We start from the raw sequence: 24,007 nt of genomic DNA on the forward strand, positions 1-24,007 counted from the left end.
CCTCTGGCTTGGATGACTGCGGGTATGAGCCATGGTCTGAGCTGACGTGCTCACATCGGCTCCCGATTTTATGACCAATTTTGCAGTGTTAAGTATTTTTTACCGCGGTATAACTATTACCACTGTGTCTGTGAGAGTGCGGGTCATCAACCGGTACCGGTGGCTACCAAAAGGTACGATTTTTCGCCAATTTCCCGGGACTTTACGTGGAGGCCGGCGCCGTTCCACTAAGCCTAATCGAACAGCTTGGATCTGCCCATAGCCAGGCCCAACCTCTGCGAGGAAAAGCCGTCGTCTTCGGGCGGCGGCTATACAAACATGTCGACCGAGATGGAGACGTTCATTGTTCGGGACCCAGCGAATTCCGGCGTTAGCCAGATGTGTGTTGAAATTCAAGGGGAAGAAATTTCATCCGAGGAATTCAACGACGATGCAGACTGGTCGCACGTAGGCCGGCGTATAAAGACCTTGGCCGGCCAGGGGACTGCCGCTCGCCAGTCAAGAGCTACGACGAAGAACTTTGCCAGGAACGTGAAAGCTTCGGTGACGAGGGCAGCAAGGATGCCGGACGCTCTACCGAGGGAGGAGACCAAGGTGATAGTGCGGCCTCGGGGAGGCCTTAACATCGCGAGGACTCAGACCGCCACCGTGGCATCAGCCATCATGACGGCGACGAACGTATCAAGAGAGGGCGGAGCAGCGGACACCTTCTGCCCCAACTTGCAACAAAACATCATGGTGGTGAGTACCCCCGACGATATACGTGCTTCACGTTACGCCGAGATAAAATCGATCTGCATTGGTGGCAAGGAACACGTGGTTGGCGCATATCAAACCGCGCCATATGGCACCGTTAAAGGCATTATTAGAGGTATCCCAATAGAGGACTCCACGGCCGCAATCGACCGGAACATTGTTAACTCGAGAAATCCCTTGGCACTTGGCGCGAAGAGGATTGGTAGCTCGACCACAGTCATCGTGGCTTTCAAGGGCCTGAAGGTCCCGAATTACGTGTGCTACGGTCCCGTTCTCACCAAGTGCAGCCTATATCAAAAACAATTCGATGTATGTAAGCAGTGCGGAAAGGTGGGCAACCGCCGCGACGTTTGTCCAAACCCTCACGTAAGGGCTTGCTTTGCTTGCGGGGCCGTTGACCCCAAGGAAGACCATAGTTGTACCCCCCCTTGCAGATTGTGCAGAGGGCCACATCTGACCGGCGACAAGGTTTGCAAGAATAGGTTCAAGGTCCCATACGTAGTTACAAGGAGACAATGTGAGCGCAAGATGGCCGAACAACAAGCGCAGCAGCAACAACGAGCATCTCTCAGAGCTAAGGAATTTCCATCGCTGATGTCAGCAACCGCAACACCTGCCGGTCCAGCTGGTCGCCGAGCGTCACGTTCCGTCTCGAAGCGCAGGGCCAGCGAGAGTAGACAGCGTAGCCGTAGCCGTAAGCGATCGCAGTCACGTGACCGCGTGAGCTGGGCCGATGCAGCAAGGCACGGTGCCAAGAAAGCGCAGGGGGGTGCCACCACCACCACCACCTCCAATACCGCAACGACCACCGCAACGACGAAGACCATTAGCACCAGCAAGACCGTCGATGGGAACAACAACAGCAAGACGAGGGAAGACGAGGCGATGAGGACGTTGAAGGAAGCCAACGAGGCACTCAGGTGCAAAAACAACGAGCTCGAGACGAAAGTCAGTAGGTAAGAGGCCACTATTAGCAAGATGGCAAACGAGATCATGGAAATCAAGAAGCTTCTGACGACCCGTTCCACCAATAACGAAACGCCCCAAGCGGTATCATGTGAACCAACACCCAGCAACAGCAGCGCTGTACCATCAACATCCCCTGAGAAGGAGCCGGCACCCAAGAGACGAACGATCGAGAACCTGAAGGAGCGCAATTTTAACGACCGGGTGGACAACCTGAAAGACAAGATTGGCCAAATCGAGGAACACCTCGACAGGCTCGAAGATTATATTAAGACAACGTTCACCACGATGATTAACGACAGGTTCGCCGCCATCGAGCGGACCTGTCAGCAGTTAACGAACGCAATACAGCAAATAACGCGGCAGTACAATCAGCAACAAACATGGCTGCTCCAGCAACAGCAACAACTACAGCAGTGAAGGGTCTCGTGACCTGGCACTGGAACTGTAACGGTTTCGCTAGCAAGAAGGCAGTCTTGCAACAACACATAACACAAGTAGCAAGCAAGCCTGATATAATCATGATACAAGAGACTCGCACTGATGCATTGTCGCTACCCGGTTATCGGGTATACGCCAAGTCTCCAAAGGTCAGCGGCGGTAGAGGGATATGCACATTGGTTCGCAAGGGACTCACCTTCATTGAGCACGAGTTGCACAATAGTAAAATTGAATACACTCTCATCGAGGTCGTTACGGGCAAGAAACAAAAGAACAGCACTTTTCTGCTTAACGTCTACAGTAGCCCTTCACACTGGAAGCAAAAATTCAAGACGCTCCTTCACAGAGCCAGCACCGTGGCGGGGACTCACAGGCTCGTCGCCTGCGGGGACTTCAACGCGGCACACTCGGCATGGGGATATAACAAGCAATTGGCCAAGAGGCGAGACCTGTTCCAAGACACATTAGACCTGGGCTTCACCCTCATCACAGACCCGACTGATCCTACAAGGATTGGGAACTCTGTGTCCAGGAATACGACGCCGGACCTCACGTTCGTGAAGAACGACGAGAAGGGGAATATCTCCTGGCGCAACACGGGGTCAGAGCTCGGCAGCGACCACTACATCGTAGAGGTCATCATACCGGAAGAGGTCAAGGCCTCGGAGGACACCAGAAAACATAATTTTACGGATTGGGATGCCTTCCGTAGCCTGTTACCAACGGAGATGGAGGAAATCGAGAACATAGAAGAATGGTCAGCCCACATCGCGGGGAAGGTCAAGGAGGCGACCAAAATCATAGAAACGGATGAGCAGGTCGACAAGGTTGACAGCCGCCTCGCGCACTTATTCGAAGCAAAACAGTCTATCCTAAACAGGTGGAAGAAGCAACGACTAAATCGGCGCCTAAGGAAGAAGGTGGCGGAACTGAATCGCGCCATCGAAGTTCATTGTCGAATGCTCTGCACGCAACAATGGAACGAAATCTGTAATGCTGCGGACGGGCAGATGCATTGCGGCAAAACCTGGAACTTGATGCGGCATCTGCTCGACGAGACTAAAACAAAATCCCACCAACGCGACCGCCTCGCAAAGATCATTCACAGGGCAGTCAAGGAAAACGGGGAAACCGAAGTAATCAGACGCATAAACAGCAAGTACCTTCCGGTTACACCCACGGAAAGGCATCCTGACTACGGCGGTCAAGCCAACGAGAAGCTTGACCGCGACATCAGTGTCGAGGAGGTGCGAGCGGCCCTGCACGTACTAAACCGCAAGTCGGCGGCCGGCCCGGATCACATCTCGAACAGAACGCTCAAGAACCTCAGTGATGTGGCCATCGAAAACCTCACCGGTTACTATAACAAGTGCTGGAGTGCGGGGTCACTGCCCCAGCAGTGGAAGACTGCCAAGACCACACTCATCCCCAAACCAGGCAAGCCGCCGAACAAGGACAACCTACGGCCCATCTCGCTCACGTCCTGCGTGGGCAAGGTGTTGGAGCACGTCCTCATGTGTAGGTGGCAGGTTTACCTGGAGGAGTCGGGACTATGCCCCACCACGGCCATCGGGTTTCGGCGTTCCCTCGGCACCCAAGACGCGATGACTCTGTTGAAGAAAGATATCATTGACGATGACACCTTAACGAAAGACAAGGCCATTCTGGGGCTGGACCTGCAGAGCGCCTTCGACAAGGTGAAGCACTCTGCGATCCTAGCCCAGGTGTCCAGACTCAACATGGGTGCAAGAACGTACAATTACATCAAGGGCTTTCTGACGGGGCGGACTACCGAGCTCTGCGCCGGCGATCTACGGCTCCAAGAGAAGAGGCTCGGCAGTGTCGGGACCCCCCAAGGCTCGGTTATCTCGCCGTTGTTATTCAACCTCGTTATGATCGGGGTGGCCAAGCGACTCTCTCGCGTCGAGGGCGTCCTGCACACCATCTACGCCGATGACATCACGCTGTGGGTTCCGGGAGGCAGCGATGGTCACATTGAGAGCACGCTGCAAGAAGCCGTCGACGCGATTGAGGACCAGCTGAACGGTTCCGGTTTGATCTGCTCACCGAGCAAGTCAGAACTGCTGGTGTTACCACCGAAGTACGTCAGACGTAAGAAGAGCGAAGCGAGGGATTACGAGGCCATCAATATCGTGACGAGGAACGGCCACGTGATCCCAAAGGTCGATAAAATCCGGGTGCTCGGCATGATTATAGACAAGCGACGGGGCAACGGCGAGACTATTTCCCGCCTTACAGCCAAGATTACCAACGCAATTGATACGTCTCATCAGACGGGTTGCCAACCGCAAGGCCGGGATGAAGGAGGAAAGCTTGATTCGGCTTGTGCACTCCTTCGTAATCAGCCACGACACCTACGTTGCAGCCTTCCACAACTGGATGCAATGTGAAAGGAATAAAATCAACGCCCTGATACGCCGAGCTTACAAGGCGGCGCTCGGACTATTCAAGTGTACGAACACCAACAAGCTCCTGAGCCTGGGGGTACACAATATCCTCGACGAAATTGCGGAAGCGCAACGGACCGCCCAGCTGGAGCGGCTCTCTATGACCGAAGCCGGCAGGCGCATACTTCAATACTTGGGCTTCACGCCCGGAGCGAAAGCGGCGAGTAGTGACGTTTCTGTCCTGGACGGAACCCGGCGTCGGATTCGGGTGGACCTCATCCCGAGAAACATGAACCCGGAATATAAAAAGGAGAGAAGAGCGTCGAGGGCCAAGGCCCTCATCGACTTTCACGCCAAGGACGAGCACGCAAGGTTCGTGGATGCGGCAGAATACCAGAGAGACTGCGCGGCGTTCGTAGCTACCGACATCGAGGCATCGTCCGGCGCGACGAGGGCAGCGGCGAGCTTACGGGTCCACGAGGCGTGTCAGGCGGAGGAGGTGGCCAGTGCCTGGGCCATTGCCGACCCCGGGTGCCAGACGGTGTTGTGCGATTCGCGAATTGCAGTGCGGAATTATGCAAAGGGCAAAGTTTGTGGTGAGGCTGTGCGCGTTCTGTGCTCGGCTGACCTGCAACGACAGAATCGGTATGTTAGAATCAAGTGGTTCCCGGCGCACGCGGGCAACGATGCGTCCGAGAAGCACGATAACCACAACGAGACGGCACAAGCAGTGGCGCGAGCGCTAACCAACCGCGCCGCTGCAACCGACCGTCCAACGTGGTGTAGTGCCAAGGACCGCATGACGACGTTCAACGAACTTACACAGTTCCACCGCCTGGCTCGAAGGACTTTCCCACCCCCGCACCCGGTACTGATCCGAGCGGAGGCGGTGCTGTTCAGACAATTGCAAACTGGTTCTTTACCCACCCCAGTGTGAATGACTCATCTATACCCTAAATTATATGTGAGTGATGTGTGCCGCGTGTGCCAGCGGGAGAGGGCCACCCTGACGCACATCCTATGGGATTGCACCAAGTTCCCCAATGAGGCTTCGACAAGTACAACGATTCCGCCGCGACTCGCGGCTGCGGCGGAATGCTACGACCACGAAAGTCAAACCTGGGCCGTCCAGCAGGTCTCGGCGGCTCTTGAAAGACAAAGGCTGAGCGAAACCGACAGAACGTTGCCCCTCAGGGCGACCGACCGCGGGAGTAACATGCGCTGGAGTTGAGTAGAGACCACCCGCTGAGAAGACGTCAGGGCCCGCGTCACGGCGCCATTTAGTGATGGTGTCGTTCTGCAGGCGACTACATGAAGTTGTCTCTCTCTCTCTGGCTTGGATCTCCCTCCGGGCACGGGCGACGAGTTCGCGATGGTCGACCAGGTCCGGCTTGGAGATACAGCTGCATCTGTCCACACTGCAACGTGCCAGACAGCCTGGCGCACCTCCTCATGCAACGCAAGAACGCCCGAGCAAGCATCACAGCGCCACAACTAATAGCAACAGACGCAGACCCAAACGTCCTCGCTGAAACTAAACTCACTAAAGAAATAAAATTTTAGTCTGTTCTGAAGCTGTACGCTTTCTATGATTCTGGAGATGTGAGAACTGTGGGGAAACTAAGATTTTAATGAATAGAAATAATTGGAGTCTGAAAGGCTTAACTTGTCCCTGCAACGCTCCTCGACATCTGCAATCACCTAGTATGATTCAGAAATAAAATAGCCTTAAATGTTTCTTTATTTCCGACGCAGAACGTGAGTTCATTGAACTGCTATCGACGGTGCCGTTGAAGAAGCTTACGTCATCGCGAAACTTGTGTTTCTTTTCTACTTTGTGCAAACAGGGCGAATAATGACACTAGGTCCCCACTAAGTCCCCTGCTTCCCATCGTCAACATGAAGCTACTTACCAGGCAATCTGTGTCGATGTCACTGGAAGCCCTGGTGCCAAATGAAATATCGGACATTCGAGTGAACACTCGCAAAAATCTACTGGCGGTTGATGTCCAGCATGCGGCTGCTTTGACCACTCTACGCAGTGTAACGGACCTCGATGGCATTCAGGTGCGCTCTTACATCCCTCTGAGAACTGACGTAGTCACCGACGTTATCTACGACGTAGACGTCGCCATCCTTAATAACGATTTGCCGATTCTTATCAAGCCAGCCAATGATGAGGTCATCATTGATGCTAAGCGGCTAGGCAGTTCACGCTGCGTGAAAATAGCATTCAAGGGTAGATACATATCCTCGCATGTTAAGGTGGGACACTTCACACATGCAGTGCGGCCTTTCATTGCAAAACCTCTTCAATGCCGTAAATGCATGAAACTGGGACATGTGAGCAGCGTCAGCGAAAATCAGGCAGCATGCCCGCACAGCGGAGAGCCCCACGCTGCAGATAAATGTGGCGCGATTGTAATGAAGTGTTCAAACTGCGGAGGATCCCATGAAGCTTCATCGAAGAAATGCGCACATATTAAGAAGGAAATGGCCATATTGAAAGAAATGGCGAGAGATCATTCTTCTCATCGCGAAGACGCCGATAAAATCAGGAAGCGATGTTGACGTCGCCGGCGCTCCTCAAGGAAGGCTCCTCAAGGAAGGCGCAAGCCGTTTCTAACAACACCACGTCCTCCTCCACCGCCCAGGCCAGACAACCAGGAAAGGACCGCGAAGAGCAAGTCCACTGAAAAGACCACATCTGCCGAATCTTGGCCGGCTCTACCGAAACGACAACATTCACCAACAGAATCGCAGCAAACTTTCGCAGGACAACCCCCGTCGTCTACCGTCGGCGATTTGTGCGACCAAGACAGGCAGGTGGCTGATATGCTGCACTCGCTAATTAATACAATGCGCATTATACTGAACAAGCTGCAAACACCAGCAGCTGGAAGCGCTCTGCAAATATTGGATGCACTAAATCCAGTGCTGGCTACCATCGTTTAGGCACCATGGCTCGACCAATAGTCCCTTTCCGCACTGAACTTAAATGTGCGTCGATCTTTCAGTGGAATGGCAGGGGTCTAAGTACCCGTATATCAGACTTTCGCCAGTTCATTTTTACAAATCGCTTCCCCATACTGGTCATTTGCGAACCAAATACATCAACTGCACTCAGATTGTCCGGTTACGAATCTTTCGTCTCGTCCACATGCGGTGAGAGCACGAAAGTAAACATCTACATCCGCATGGACTTAACATATGTCGCTAATGCGGTAGAGCCTCATGACGACAACCAATATTTCTGCCTAAATGTCCAAAAGAAGAATGTGTCATTTACACTAATTGGAGCCTACACATCCACAGCGGGTGACATTGACGGTGAACGACTTAAGGAAATATTACTAATGAACAATGGCCCCTGGGTTGTTACAGCTGACTTCAACGCGCATCATCAGCTATGGGGAAGCACTAACATTGACTCCAAAGGCAGGAGTCTTGCCTCTTTTGCTGCCGACCATAATTTGGGCTGTGTGAATGACGGCAGCCCTACATTTCTGCGAGGCACGACGTATAGTAGCTGCTTGGACTCAACTTTGGTGTCACGGCGCTTTGCCTTGAGCGTCCAATGGTTTACGGACATAGAAACACATGGAAGCGAACATATTTCAACATACTTAAAGATTAGAGGAGTTGAGCAACGCTCCTCCACTGTCTTGCGTACAGTTGATTGGTCAAAGTTTAAGAAGGGTATGGATGACAAACGTTGGGAAGGCCTTCCACACACTATCGAAGAAGCAATCGCAGAGGCATTGAAAACATCCATCTGCTCACTTACAAGGTCAGCAAGGAGAACAGACTTGGACATGGAACTGGGGAGGCTGCGTGCGGCACGCCTACAGGCGGAGAGGAGGTATCGGCGCACGAAGTCCGTCTTGGATCTGAGGGCTTCCCGACGCATACAAAAGAAAGTCCAGCGTTGCATGGATAAATTGGAAGATAAACGATGGAAAAGTTTCTGTCAGTCGCTTGATCCCCGAAAATTGCTCTCGCACATATGGAGAACGGTTAGGGGTCTTCGCTCATCTCCGCATCAAAGGAAGCCCTTCGCTGCTCTGGCCCTCTACCAACTCCGCTCGGAACTTCAAGTGGCTGAAGTGTTCTGTTCACGGGTTTCTGGGTCCGTGGCCATCATTACTGACGCAGCATTGAATGACATCCCTGAGGCACGTGTACCAGAAATGAACGTGCTAATTTCACTCGAAAAGCTCGATGCAGCGTTGGCGACCTGCAGGCGTTCTTCGTCACCAGGACCTGATGGCATCACCTATGTTGACCTGACATGACGCACGTGATGAGCTGCTCAACTACTACAATGACTCTCGGCAGAACGGCGTCGTTCCTAAACAATAGAAATTAATCCGCTTGATCTCCATTCTGAAACCTGGAAAGTCTCCGCTTGAGCTCTCGTCATATCGTCCCAAAGCGCTTTCGAGCTGCATCGGTAAAGTGATGGAAAGAATTCTTCTTGCTCGCTTGGAATGGTACCTAGAACGATCCAATATCTATCCGGACGCCATGACAGGCTTTCGTCGAGGTCGCAGGTCTATCGACAATGTTATTGACATCGTAACATGGGTCCAAAATCAAAAAAAGCCTCAAGCGCCTATCTGCGGCACTTTTTCTAGATATAAAAGGCGCATACGACAACGTCGCCCATGAGGCCAATCTGAACTCACTTGAGGCTGTTGGAGTTGGAGGCAGGATATATAAATGGATTCGGGACTATTTGACTGAGAGGCGTTTTTTCTTACAGACCGAAGACGGCCCAACTTCAGACTATTACATCTACCGTGGTGTGCCGCAGGGTGGAGTGTTCAGCCCTATTTTGTTCAACCTCGTCCTGGTAGGACTAGCGGATTACCTACCACAGACAGTTCATGTCTCAATATACGCCGACGACATTTGCATCTGGGCCTCTGCGGCGACTGGCCCTCAGCTAAGAGCCAGGCTTCAGCGGGCGGCAACCATGACTGCGTCTTATCTCCGAGAACAAGGCCTCAGTGTGTCTAAAGTGCGAATACTTGGTTTTACGCACAAACAAATGTCATTGTATCCGGTTGATATCGATGGTTTAGCTGTATCCTATGTTAAGACGCATCGCTTTCTAGGCGTCATCATTGACCGCATCCTCTCGTGGAGCGCTCAGTGCGTCTATCTGAAGAAGAAGTTAGTCGCCATTGCTCAGGTCTTCAAATTTCTCTGCGGTAAAAACTGGGGTACACCAGTCCATTCTATGTTGCAGCTGTACGGGGTTTTGTTTCTCGGACTCCTACGTTACAGCCTACCAGTGTGGTCAAATGCATGCAGGATGAACTTTCGCGCCTTGGAGAGCATACAAGGTCAGGCCCTATGCACGTGTTTAGGGCTGCCTTGGTGCACCTCAACAGAAGCAGCAATTGCCATCGCGGGAGATCATCTAAATCAGACACACGTAGCTGTAGACGCTCTCAGAGCGCACATTCGCCATCTGTCAAGGATCCCCGACCATCATTTGGCCTCCCTACCAGCCGAGAGACCTCAAGCGACCTTTTCACGAGTGATTAGCGCAAATCAAGAGTGCATACTGGCATCTTTTACACCGGTGGCGAAGCCTTCTTCTTCCCTGTGGGGCCTGCGACAGCATCAAATGAATTTTTATATTCCTGGAATTACAAAGAAGTCCAATTATTCAACGCCGGCTTTCAAGCAACTTACGCTCCTAATACTGCACCAGACGTATCATGACCACATTCATATACATACCGATGGTTCGACCTCACCTACCAGCTCAACTGCCGCATTCGTCGTTCTAGCCAAGAACGTTACAGTTCAATTCAAATTGTCGCACACAACTACATCTACATCGGCAGAACTTGCAGCTCTCCATGCCGCCTATGATGTACATCACCGAAGAGCCAACAGAGAAATGAATCGTATTTTGTGACTCTAAGGCAGCCCTTCACAGCATCAAGTCTGCATTACGTCACAGAACTTACGAGCAGATATCTGACAGCAGGGAAGTGCACAACCATGCTCTGGAAAGAGGACACCACATTATATTTCAATGGATCGCTGCTCACTGTGGCATCGTCGGCAACAACCTAGCTGACAAGGCTGCCCGGTGTGCCCACGAAGATACCAAGACGCGTCCAACACCTATGGCAAGGTCGGACGCTGCCAGAGAACTTCGCCTACTTGCACGCAAGAAGCCACAATATCTCTCGATTTCAACTGCCTTCAATTGTAGATTACGTAAACTGGACCCCACGCTACGGCTACAACTGCCATCTAGCCTTTCCCGCGGCGAAACAACCTTGCTTTGCAGCTTGTCGCTGGGAGTGGCGTTCACGAGTGCATACTCCTATCGTTTGGGAATGGCCGAGAGCCCGATGTGCGACTTCTGTGAGTGCGAAGAAACCATTGAGCACCTATTGTGTACCAGCCCTCGCTACGATGTCCAACGCCTCTCTCTGCGGGCAACTTTACGCCGACTGGACTCGAGACCATTCACCGAGTCAAAGATACTCGGACCGTGACCACACCCGTCACTCGCTCGAAAAGCGATTCGTGCACTAATACAGTACTTGAAGTGCACCGGCTTAAGAGACCGATTATAGTGTCCTTGTGCACGGTGTCCCTCCCACACGTACTCAGTGTTTACTCTCTCCCTTTCTTCCGCTTTCTGTTCCACTTTCCCCCACCCCCAGTGTAGGGTAGCAAACCGGATGCTGTTCTGTTTGACCTCTCTGCCTTTCCTCTGCTTGTTTTCTCTCTCTCTCTCTCTCTCTCAGCCGGACGACCGGCGTTTGTCGGAGTGAATGAGGAAAGTCGGCACTCCGGCTGCAACGCCAGTAGATATGTATGCCATAACGTTCGCTTTTCTTTGTTTCTTTAGTGTTATATTCATGGCATTGTGTACATATAAATCGTAAATACAATCTTCTATACTCCCAACGTCCCCGTAACAATATAAATTCCCGAACGTTGCGGAGCAATGTTTTGGCGTTCCAGTTACTTGTGTGCTGCAGTGCATGAAAAAACGTTTTGTTAACACTTTAACTGGAACGCCAATGTATTCCTCCGCAAAGTTCGGGAATTTATATCCCGAAACTGGTGTCTTCTTTAAAATTCGTTCCAAGTGGATCGTCCTTTCGAACTGCATGCCTATAATTTGTAAACGGCAACAGGGGCCATAATATATTTAGTTAGAAACTTAATTAGTGAATGTTCAACTATTAGACGATTTTGCATCTACATTTTATGCGCAAGCATTGTCCGCCGCTTCGAGTAGACCAGCTCTTGAACTAGAATTGTGATATCTGCCACAGGCAACATTTAAAGATTGTTCAAAAGGTTCGCTGAAACACCCTGTATACATACATGTATATATATATATATATATATATATATATATATATATATATATATATATATATATATATATATATATATATATATATATATATATATATATATATATATATATATGTATGTATGTATGTATGTATGTATGTATGTATGTATGTATTCGGCTCCGTAAAGCTAAAGCCACGGACGTACTCGCTTTGTGAATCCCACGTAGGTATTATTTTTACCGCACCCCAGCTGGACCCCCCGCTGGACCACCACCATGCCTTGTATATGTGAACTGTGACACCGTATTACTTTCTACAAGCTGCTACTTTTCTGTCTTCCTTCCGGGCCCCTTCTCTACTCTCTTCTCGCCCCAGCATCGCCTTATTGAACTTCGCCCTCTCTTTCGCTACAACGCCGTCACGCGCACGTGTGCTGTGCAGAGACTGTTTTCTCCTTCCTCGCCTCATGTCAACGGGAACCTAGCAACCGCTACTCTCCACCCCTCTTCATTTTTCCGACTTATGTCTCCCTCCTTCTCTTCCTCCTTTTTTCTTTTCTTTTCATTTTCTCTTTCTTTTTCGACTGGCCACCTTGCCCTACATACATGGGACTCCACCTTCCTTTTTGCAGGCATCGTTGTCAATAAGGCAGCTGTAAATCTGCCAAAGTGCCGAGAAAGAGTTAATGACTCACACAACTGTCCTTTTCGGTTTGATATATCTGAAAACGACCGGGCATCCGGTCTTCTCTGTTCACTATCAATGCTGAACTGCCATTTTCTTGTAATATATATATATATATATATATATATATATATATATATATATATATATAGGGGTTTTCTTCAAAGTTCAGCACGCAGGACCCGACGTAACATACACAGGAAAGAGACGACGAACTTTTTGGGAGACTTCTTTTACTTAACGTTTTCGGCTGGTGGACCAGCCTTCGTCAGAGTCACCTGATACCTGATAATATATATATATATATATATATATATATATATATATATATATATATATATATATATATATATATATATATATATATATATATATATATATTATCAGGTGCGCAATGCGGGAGCAACGATCTGTTGCTTTATTCCTTTATTCTGCACACTTCTATGAGATGAGGGCATTAAAAAGCGTGCCTCTTGAAAACCTGTGCGCCTGTGCCTATATTACTATATTTCTGGCATGTCTCCTGTGTGTACATATTTGGATTTCCTCGAAACACATTGCCTTCGGATCTGCTAGCCCACGCCTTATTAGGATGCCTTGCCTCATGAGGAATGGAATGAAAAACTTTATTGGTTCTTTAAGATATTAGCGAGTTGAGGACGAAGTCTTCATTCTTGAAAACTTTGGGTCCTCTTCAACCTTGGGTGGGCCCCTAGTCCAGGGCACCACTGAGTCGGGCCACCTCGCTTGCGTAGGGCCCTTTGGACCCCTAGCTCGCAGCTGGTGAGCCGGCTCTCCCACTGCTCCGCACTTGGTGTTGTATTTTTGTGGAATGTCTTGTTTCTCTCGCATTCCCATGTGATGTGATATAGTGTTGGCCTTGCTCCGCAGCACGGGCATACGGCGCTATATTGTGTGGGGAACATCCTGCTTAGTATGTAAAGATTTGGAAAGGAACCCGTCTGCAGTCTACGCCATCCTGCGGCTTCCTCCTTCGTCAAAGCTTTGTGTGGTGGGGGGTATTGGAATCTTCGCCCTCTATATAGGTTTAGCAGCTCTGAATAACTGTCCCCGCAAGTAATCTGAGGCTCTCCCGGGGGGACTGAGGTGCCCGCTCGGATGGTGAAGCCTCGAGCTAAGCTGTCCGCCCTTCATTGCCCTGAATCCCTGCGTGGCTTGGTATCCATATTATGTTGTGTGTAGGTTGTCCTTCAAAGAGCGGTGCTCTACTAAGGATCTTGAGTGCCGTACTGCTTATTCTACCCCTGATATAGTTTCGGCACGCCTCTTGTGAGTCTGTTAGGATTTTGAGGGATTTTCCTATCCTGTATCCTTCCTCTGCTGCCAGTGTGACAGCTATTTCCTCTGCTTCGGTTATGTCTGATACAGCTGCCGTGAGACTCGTGATTAGTTTGCTTTGATTATTAGCTACTACCGCTACTGCGCTGTTTGAGAGAATTGTGACCCGACGAATCCAAACGCACCTAGAAGACAGAGGGTGGTACCCCAACACCATGTTCGGCTTCCGGGCAAACCTATCCACCCAAGACATCCTGCTACAACTAAATGAAGAGGTACTCGAACCAATGCCGAAAAACGGGGAGAACGTCGTCATGGCCATTGATATCAAAGGGGCCTTTGATAACGTATCCCAAGCCGCCATTATGGAAGGACTCAACACTACCAACTGCGGCAAGAAAGTACACGACTATGTCAGAAGCTTCTTCATGAGGAAGTTGTATCGTGTTCTGTATCCTCACAATTTGTTCTATCTCTGTATAGTACAGTGCATCCTCTTTCTTGTTCTTTTGTTCAAATTATGTTTACAACTGTTTTAGCACGAACAAGTTGCGCGATTTTGCACCGAGACTCTACCCGAAGTGTACAAAAAACTTCGTTTATTCAACGTGGATTTGTCAAAATGCACGTGCAGTTGCCAGGAGCTACGCTATATATATATATATATATATATATATATATATATATATAGGGGTTTTCTTCAAAGTTCAGCACGCAGGACCCGACGTAAAATACGCAGGAAAGAGACGACGAACTTTTTGGGAGACTTCTTTTTCTTACTTAACGTTTTCGGCTGGTGGACCAGCCTTCGTCAGAGTACAGACTGTACTCTGACTGTACTCTGACGAAGGCTGGTCCACCAGCCGAAAACGTTAAGTAAGAAAAAGAAGTCTCCCAAAAAGTTCGTCGTCTCTTTCCTGCGTATATATATATATATATATATATATATATATATATATATATATATATATATATATATATATATATATATATATATATATATATATATATATATATATATATATATATATACACTTAGCGTTGCTAAACATGACACGCAAGATACATCTCGGAGGCAATTATGTGTCGGGAGAGGCTTCAGGCAAAAGGTCTCGCAAGCATCTGAAAAATGCTACTTACATATTGCTAAGAATAATGCATTGACTCATGTTAGGCACAATAACTCTTGGAAATCAGTCCGTCTCGTAAGCAACTAATCATACGCTTCTCTTCTTGGGAACGCCATTAAATTACTCCGCATAATAGGGTGTGTTTTCACTTTTCTCTCATTTAACACGAATGCAACGACATTCACCTTTATATTTCAGGAACTGCTGAGTCATGAAAGATTGTCTAATCACTTCCAGTTCTAATTAGAAAACTTCGAGATCAAGCTTTCAAATTGGAGCTGGCCTGGTTCCTCGCAGCTTTTTTAAAAGAAATACTACAGTCGCCGCATGACCATGCTTTGTAGGTTAGTCTTGTATTTGAAGTCAAGTGCGAAGCTGCTGTCTTTAATTAAAGATTCCGTCCTAGTTTCGCATCTTCTTCGGGAAGAAAGAAGGGTACGAAAATATATATGGCTCAGAGGCAAGGATGAAAAACGTGCTTTCTTTTTTTCGTTTTGTGCCAGAACGCAACGACGTTGGATAATGAGTTCTGTAATTAGTGAAGTGCTGTGTAAGCTGTCGCTTGTCGGCTCGAATCTGCTTTCCCCGGTGTATTGAATTTGCTCCACGCCTGTGCAAGCACGACGCACAAGTCAAAACAAACCATCTTGAGTTACACGTTTGTTTCTACCAGCCGGACAGTGAGAAATAATGCGCCGAGAATTGGCCGGGAGGAAACACTCTGTCCCCATCAAAGATTGGGTTACGGGTTCCGTGAAATATCAGTCGTCGTAGTGTCGTCGCAGTTGTTATTGTCATGGTTCGTATCGTTCTTGTCGGAGCAGCTCTGGCTTACTTGCGTTGCACTTAATTGCTCTCTTTAATATTTCGACCTTCGAATCTGAGAACGTACCGGTTGGAGCGCGCACGTACAGCACTGTCAACTCAAGAACAGCTGAGTAACAATACAACATATGCATAAAATCATTGCATTTCACAACACTAACCTGCCAATAGGGCAGAAACTTTCAGGACAAAGACACTCGAGAAGAAGCCGAGAATGGGAGAACGAGCAATTAAATTGACTAAACAGGAGTATCTCTATAAAAGCCAGGAAGACAGCAGTACGGATGAAGGAGCCAACGGCTGGGGCTGATATTCTGGATGATATATTCTCGATGATATTCTAGATGAGATTTCAATTTCGCTTTGTTCCCTTTATATAATTTGGTCACGAATACCAACCAACCTCGAGCTAGAGATCCCAATGCATTGTTAACATATTTTACTATGTACTGTGTGCAAGAAATGAACTTCAAACTTGAATTCATCACGAAAAAGAAATTGCACCCTTCGTAGCCGTCCCGTTTGATGTAGGTGGGTTTTGCTTATCTTTTGTTGGAGGCCGTTACTGCAGCGCACCCCTTGCTCGTTTACTCAAATATTAAGGTATACCTCTCATGTAACAAGTATTTGTGATTCAACGATAATTTTGGCTTTTTCCTTGCACTGCTATTGTTGGTCATCCTCCGTTCAATGGCTGGATGCTGGAGGGCAAATAACCAAGCTGATGGGCCCACGTCCAAACCCGTGCCTTAGCGGTTTCTTCTCAAATGTATTAGCGCTTGACTTTCCTCGAATTCAAATATTTGACCACGACAGACAATAAACATCCTCCTTTCTTACAGCCGGTGGCATCTAAACTACGCGTACGATGATCCGTGAGGGCTGGTGCTTAGGCTTTGTATATTTTTGACCAAAGCAGTGTTATGAGTACAGGCTCAAAATATCTCCATCCATGTAATGCGCATCCTTAGGCCTGCTTTCGCGGTCGAACAATGCTGCTTAAGTTAGGCAGATGTGGGTCCTGTAGACATTTTAGAGAATTATAATAGGGCCTGCCAGTTGTGCTTCTTAAGAACGCAATCCGATTGCTCAGACGTATATTTGTAACGAATCTGACCGAACGCGTCCCTCATGCGTCAAGGCGAAGCGTGCAGGAAATGACCAGGAACCATCTTACGTGCCTCCATAGAGAAGCTATACCAGGTCCGCTTGACGTGACTAGAACAGGCTTCAGAAAGTATGTCGGACGCATCTTTAGCCCACAGCTCTTGTTTTCTATATAAACGTAACCTACCACTGCGGTTCAACATGAGTCTGTGCAACGGCTGTGCTTCTTCAAAATAGGTCCGTAAATTACATTTGCTGGCCCAATTGTTGAAGCACCTGAACGTAGTGGCTTTAATTGAAACTGTAGAGGTTGGGCCGGCGATTGGCCTGCACGTAAATTTTCTTCTTCCTACGGCCGCCTCCACTCCTTGCTTAGCGAAAACGCAAGCGCGCTTGCTAAGAGCCTTTAGCAGCGAGTGGTAGCTTGCAGCGAAGCCAGTTATTATGGTCATGAACTTGCACACGGCTTTTTCGCAACGATACTAGTTGTAAACATAAGAGCGTAATGCCCTAATACCATGACCTGTCTATGGACAATCTGCAGTGCGCCTAAAAATCATGTGACATGCCATTTAAGCTGTAAAAGTGGCTTCGCTGCAATCTACCGCTCTCCGCTAAAGGCTCTGAGCAAGCGCGCTTGCGTCCTCGCTAAGCAAGGAGTGGAGGCGGCCGTAGGAAGAAGGCAATGTGCGTCATGCACGTATTCCGGCCATTACTTCGAAGCTCCCGCCGCCAACCTATACTGCTGTGCTATCATACGAATGTCAGGTATTTCTGAAAGAACGCTGCGGAATCTGACTGCTAGCGTCATTAGGTGGGCGGGGATGAGACATGGTAGATCGATAACTCAGCACAAGTAGTTTCATCCTCGGTATTGGGCGGTCCACGGTCACTGTTAGCTCAGGTAATAATCGCCATCTTCCATTTGTAATGCGCGCGCATACTTCGTCTGATTGGAAATGCCAGCTCCCCGTAAAGAGTGTTCATGGACACAGCAGCGTAATCCATACTGGTGCGGCGCTAAATTAGGTTAACGTACCTGCCATATTTATTTTCTGAAATTAAATGTTGACCTTTGGTCTTAAGCGATATTGCTGAATTACCGTAACTTATAAAAAAAGTGCACTTCCTCGTGCTTTTCTGACATGAAAATGTTTCGACAGCTCTGATGGGTGGTCCTACCTCATGAAACGATTTCAAAGAGTCCGTGGGCCCTCTGTAGAGCCCCGTGAACCACGCTGCATCGTATAAATTTGCTAATTTCATCTTAAATTACATATTGTCTATATTATAAGTATCTCCTTTTTTACCACCGTCCATAATCTCTCACACGGTCTTTTTGCGACAATACTAGTTATAAACAACAGCGCGTAATGCCGTAATACCATGATCAGTTCATTGACAATCTGCAGGGCGTCTAAAGATATCTGTAGGCTGTGCAAAGTCCCTAAACAAAGTTTTCTAGAGGATGCCACACTCAACGGGCAGAGCTGCTCTATCCATGTCTAAATATTTCAAATGCGTGAATTCATTATTACAAACGGCGCCAAGAAAATCTCGAACACAATAAATAGACACAGTGCTTGTCATCTTGTCTTTGTATTCAGTTGTTGCCTGGTTACACATGTTGTTTAACAAACAAGCGCACTTTAGCCCACCAATTTTTCGCAGTTATTGTGGCTCTAATGACATTTAGTGGTTTTAAATACTCAGTGGCAGTTTTCCTAAATCACATGTACACGCGTTCCCCACATTCATCAAATGTGTGCCCTAAACTCTTTTTCGTAGGGTCTCAAAACGAGCGCTTGCCGTAGTACGTGGCTCTGTACTGCACGCTTAGAATTCCGTGCGCAAATACCAATGGCTTCGCCTCTACCCCCCCCCCCCCCCACACACACACACTTTACTTGATCATACTGCTGGTTCCACGATACGATAGTATAGAATACGCACGAGGCGCTGGAAAGCATTCATTAATTAATCACGATAAATATCTCCTGGTAATAACAAAAAGCCTACAAGGCAATTGTGGATCATGAAATAGAAAAATTGCCGAAAGGTTTATTTGCGCATAAAGTGCCATTGACAATTTTTCTAGTCTAAGAAGGCAAAAGAAAAATCTACGTGAATTCAAAACGGCATTACTACACGTTTAACATTTGAGTGATACTTCAGTAAAAGCTTGGAACGAATTATCCCATCTTATTTCCGATTTCACGGTATTGTCTTCTACTCGCAGTAAACATATGCATTCGCATTAGGCGTCAAGTACGTGGTGCTTCACTCCCGCAAGTAGATACACGCATCAACACGCTCTGTTTACGATTTGTAAACTACGTTTTATGTCAGACGCTAAAAATCTACGTTTGATTCCGGTGTTCATTACCAAAAATTGAGTGGGTAAGGTGATTTTTCAGTACCATTATTAAGGGACGCATTGTTGTTTCCCCGGCATTCCACCATTCCATCACTCTCCCCCGTTCTCGGGGAGCACTGCGACTTTCCGTAGAGACTGTGCTTCGCTCGAACGCATCAAGTTTCGTTGAGAGTCGCGGTTTATCGCCTTTAATGTTCCCCGACCCCTTGCACTGATCGCCCCCAGCTCCGCTGTAGTTCCCGTCCACAGTCATGTGCATTTGCCGGCATTCGGAGACGCGTATACTACAGCGGGAGCGATAATTACGACCTCGACAAGCCGATCACTATCACTGAGGTGCAACAAGCACTCCATGCACTCACACGAAACACCACCCCCAGGCAAGGACAAAATATATAACAAGCTCCTGCGCAATCTGGATGATGGCACCATTCAATCTCTAACTGACCTCTTTAACCATCACTGGGTAGCGGGTACGCTACCAGCAGACTGGAAGCACGCGGACATCATACTCATTCCGAACCCAGGCAAACTCTCCAGCTTAGAAAATATGAGACCAATCTCACTGACTTCATGCCTAGGCAAGCTTCTCGAACATGTCCATTCCGAACCTGCTTCAACTTTACCTAGAATCCAGCGACCTCTTTCCCGAAACAATGTTCGGATTCCGGCCCCACCTTTCTACCCACGACATCCTTCTTCAGCTGAAGGAACAAGTCCTTGAACACATCTCACCGCACAGCACCGGAGCGATTTTAGCACTCGATCTCAAAGGCGCTTGCGACAATGTGGCTCGGACAAGGACGAATTTTTTTTTCAACTGCGAGGCTTTTCTTTCGAGGAATCTGTATGTGTTTCTTTTGTAGCAATTGCTACGAACGGGTGGATGTCTGATTTTCTCTTTATTATTTATTAATAGAAGTAGTATGCACAGCATATGCAACGGGAAACAGGGTAGCTGGAAGCGTGTTGCTTCAAGATCGCGATCTATTACCTTTACTACCACCCATTCACGTTCCCAAAATGCCACTCGCAGTTTTCATTCCAAATTATTCCGCTCGTGCGTCACCGCAGACGCCACCACGCCACCGACATCGATCGCGCTCCTGCACAAAGGCTATAGCCCCAGCTTGTGTTCAAACCGCCGACTTGAAGCACTGTCGCCTTTTTATGTTTACATGTTTGCATCATGGTAAAATTACGCTTCTGATCAATCTGGTTAAGTGTGCCGACCTATTTGTCTTGTATGTGACATAGCTGTTTGCAGCTCGACTCGGGCAATCTTTGCTGCCCCAACTTGCCCACTCTATTATCTTTGTTCTTATTTTTCGTTGCTGTCGTTGTTGTAGTGGCTGTTGTTCAGGCTGCTGCTGCAGCTGTTGCAACTGCTGTTTTTTTCGTTTGGCGCTGGGTCATCGTTGTCGCCGTTTCTATGGTATTGTTCTTGCTGTCGTCGCTCTCGATGTTATTGCTGTTATAGCTGCTATGCCATTTTACTGTTGTTGTAAAGCAAGAAAAGTACTTATAACAGCAATTAGGGTGCCTCGCCCTGTGTCAGCTAAAAGTTAAGTGGAGTTTTGAAGTCATTTATTCAGCAGGAACACCGAGAAAAGACTCAAAAGAAAAGTACATTACGCGCAGCAATAAATTCTACGCAGTAAGAGAGAAGAGGCATTAAAGAAAATATTTACTAATGAATGACGTCTTTGCCGGCACACATGCCCTAACACTCGTGCTTCATTTCAGGCCTACCCACACAGCTGGGTTACCATTTGCACTCGGTGATCAGCAACATCATGACCAATTTAAAAAGTATTTGTTTATTTCAAATGTTCACTGAACAAAATATGCAAGGATGTTTATACACCGTAGAACGGTGACGGTTACTTCTTTTCGCTCGAAGCCATCGCACTAAAAGCTGAAGGAAAAAAGACGGGCAGATGTTGGTAAAGCTACCAGCCGAGCCTCGGAAACTCGCTCACAATGATCTTGAACCCCAACGTGAGCTACCCACGAAAAAATTATAGAAGAAGCTATGCCAACCCTGCCACTTCTTTCGTGTAAACAAATAGAAAAGGAACTGTTGACAGGGAACTGTAGAAGTAGGAGTGCACTACAGAAAGCTACGGAAGCAAAGGTGTTTTTAATTATCCCGGACGCGCTTCTACCGCGATGGCGGACGCGCCTGAATACGCTGTAGTCGGTGTTCGCCTCAGCACGTCAAGTGATCCAGAGACGTGACGACCAGCGACGACGTCGCGAAGTTCTCAGTAGACGAAACGGGCGTAGACGCACCGCTCGAGTTTATCGAAATAATGTGCAACGGTGCGAAACGGAAGGCTGGCGAACAACTCTTCGACGGCTGCATAGAAGAGGCAGCGGATAGCAAAGTTTCTTGCGCAGCGAGTTCGCCAAAGATCTGCCGTCTCTCCACGCTTGTCTGTCCGCGCCTGCAGAACACTTAGCGGGCCGAACACTTTTGAAGGCTCACGATTGGTCACCGGACATCTGCTGTGCAGTGCCGACGTTATACGCAGCACTGCTGCCAGCGTGCCGGAAGTTTGGCGCCCTTTGGATCGAACGGCATGGCGGATTAGGCTCCTGGGGGAACAACGCCCGGAAGAAGACCATTTACCTGCGACCATCAGGTGACGCAAGCTTAACTTCAGAACACCGCTACAGGGTCAACAAGAAAGGTAAGTAACTGTGCACGAGGAGGGGAGGGGGATCGTGGGTCGAGGGACGCGGCGGCGCTCGGCGAGTAATAATGGAAATTATAAACACTGCGTTTAGCATACTCCTGATACAGCTCCACAACGTTATAAAATCGAAGCATAAGGTGGAAGTCGAGCTCGCGCAGGTGGTCTGCACGTAATTTTAGAGCTGCTAAATGAAGTGGTTTTCCGTTTCCTCAAAAGAACTATTGAATTTGTGTCGACAATCATGATCATTTTGCTTCTAAATTATGACTGTAGTGGAGAACGGCAGAAGAACGACTACCATTAGAGCAGAGGTGTCACTAGTTAGTCCTTCACTTTCATATCAAAACAACACTACACACGTCGTCAGAAGTGCAGACGCACATACAAAACACAATATTTAACTAGAATTTAGGCCGGAGATCGCGGAGTTAAATGTTGGTTTTTATTTCGGTACCCGGTACTGAGCTGCGTCTGTAATCATCGGACACAAAGCAGAATCACTTCATAAATTGACTCCTGTGTATGACAAAAACGTTAGGTGCGAAACAAAAACATCTAAAACTGAATTGTCACTACCATATACGGTAATCCTGAGCCTGAATAACACATGCAACATAACTATATTTTATAATTTACATATTCCGCCATTTAGGCCTAAGAGAGAAATCGCACCTGCTCGACCACCAAAAATTCTCAGAAAATGATTTTCCCTGATCCACTTCTTGGCAACTATCACTGATATTCAAGTTCGAACCCCTTGTCTTTATCAGTTTTACGGGATGTTAAAATGAAACAGAAAAGAGTAAGGCTTTCCATTTTCATAGATTAGCTTAGGCTAACGACAAATCATGGTACAGCACTTGTCAGTATAGAAAAATGATCGCACTCTGGGAGTCAACTTGGTGTTTCTTAGCATTTCCTTGTTTATAGTCTAAGATGATCGCAAAGGAACAAATTTTTAAATATTTAGTCGTAGAAACATTTTTTGTTCTTACTGCAGCCTCTATACTGCAAGATGATGACACATCGCTTCCTAGCTTAAAACAGCCTGTTTTGACGTTTTATCGACAAGGTATGTAAGTTGGGCGCGAAGACGGCGATGTTCATGAAATCCGCGATGAAACCGTGATCTTGTCAGCCGCTAATGTTATTGTAAGTATTCTGTAAATACATTGTATGTATAAAATGTGTTGAATATATGTTTTAGCGGAGAGCCGGTCTCATCTCCAGCTCGTAGAAGTTTGCAGTGCGGTCATGTGCACTGTGTGCACTACCATCGCGATCGGTCCTTTTTCCCTGCGTAGAGCAGGCTGCAGGGACAAGCTCCATGCGGGAGGCCTATCTTTTCTCACAAAGCAACAATATATATATATATATATATATATATATATATTTGTCCTTATCTCCCGCCTTCGGCTTTCAGTGCGTCGTGGCAATAAATTAAGTGATGCGGGCGTTATCGCGTTTCATGCGAGTTCAAAACAGGCCTAAAGTGCTGCCGCTCGCTCAGGAAGGTCCGGCCCAGAGTGTGGCCGACCAAACGACGCGTCGCCTGCAGCGACCCGCTACTATCCCCAAGGAGCGTCGGCAACGAGCGGTGTCCATTGCACTGATTGGACGCCTGCCTATGGAGCTCCTGCTGCACCACCGTCACCATGCATGTGCGCTAAAGTAACTCGAAATACTTGTTTGTTTATTCGCTTGTTGCTCGGTGCAAAGTGAGGGGAAAGCGCCTCCGGGGAGATGCCGCCGGAGCGGTCGGCGCGCTGCATGCATTATACGGCATTCATTATTTCCCCGGCCCTGCCTATGGCGTTTCTGTGCTTCTGCGCCCTCTTTCCTGAAGGACAGGCAGCCGTTGCGCACCTTCCGGTGGCAGTTTCCAACTGCATCTTCATTCGTTTCGCTCTCTGCAGATTGGTATGTATTCGTTTGCTCTCATGTTTTCTTGCCCCTTTCATCACCT

This window comes from Dermacentor variabilis, chromosome 8 (assembly GCF_050947875.1).
Source record: "Dermacentor variabilis isolate Ectoservices chromosome 8, ASM5094787v1, whole genome shotgun sequence".
NCBI lineage: Eukaryota > Metazoa > Arthropoda > Arachnida > Ixodida > Ixodidae > Dermacentor > Dermacentor variabilis.